At 54.8% G+C, this 784-nt stretch overlaps 1 protein-coding gene across 1 annotated transcript in view; it reads right to left on the reverse strand.

Annotated features, from left to right (window-relative positions):
• Window positions 1–784, reverse strand: part of NAALADL2 (N-acetylated alpha-linked acidic dipeptidase like 2) — a 291,771-nt gene that overhangs the window by 88,677 nt on the left and 202,310 nt on the right. The window lies entirely within an intron of this gene.

The following is a 784-nucleotide window of genomic DNA, read 5'->3' on the forward strand; positions in this document are numbered from 1 at the left end:
CGGGGTGAAACGCGATTTCTCGGCCATGTACGGCCAAGTCTCCGGAGCGGTTCAGCGCGAATGCCGCTTTCAACGCGTGAGAGCGAAGGAGTGCGATTCCGATGCCGACAAGTGCGAATTCAGCCTCCTGCACTACCTCCGAGTGCGGGGCTTTTCTCCGAAGTCCTGAAAGGATAGCTCCCCACTTTTGTCACGCTCTCCCTGAGAGCAATACAGCTGTCTCTCCTCGGACTTGCAAATGCCTTATTAGAGAGGGTTTTCCCTTTCACTCTTTTCCTGTCTGAATGCAGATGTGTAGCAGTGGAAAACCTCACTAGACTGAATTCTGGCTCGAACTAAAGCAGACACATAGTATTCGGAGCTAGTCAGGTGCATTCTGCACGTAGCCAAGGCTAAGTGCAAACCGCTCCTTTCCGATGTGCGCACAGGAGCCCGCTCACTCGTCGGAGAAAAGCAGCCGGCTGAAGTGGCCCGTTCTCGGCAAGCGACAAACACGAGACCGCTGCTGACGGCTGAAAGCCGCATTCGGGGTGAAATGCGATTTCTCGGCCATGTACGGCCAAGTCTCCGGAGCGGTTCAGCGCGAATGCCGCATTCTGCGCGTGAGAGCAAAGGAGTGCGATTCCGATGCCGACAAGTGCGAATTCAGCCTCCTGCACTACCTGCGAGTGGAGGGGGTTTTTTCTCCGAAGTCCAGAAATGATTACTCCTCACTGTCCGAAACTCTCTCCCTGAGAGCACTACGGTTGTCGCTCCTCAAACTTGCACTTGCCTTTTTAGAGCG

This window comes from Meleagris gallopavo, chromosome 11 (genome assembly GCF_000146605.3).
Source record: "Meleagris gallopavo isolate NT-WF06-2002-E0010 breed Aviagen turkey brand Nicholas breeding stock chromosome 11, Turkey_5.1, whole genome shotgun sequence".
In the NCBI taxonomy this organism is placed as follows: domain Eukaryota; kingdom Metazoa; phylum Chordata; class Aves; order Galliformes; family Phasianidae; genus Meleagris; species Meleagris gallopavo.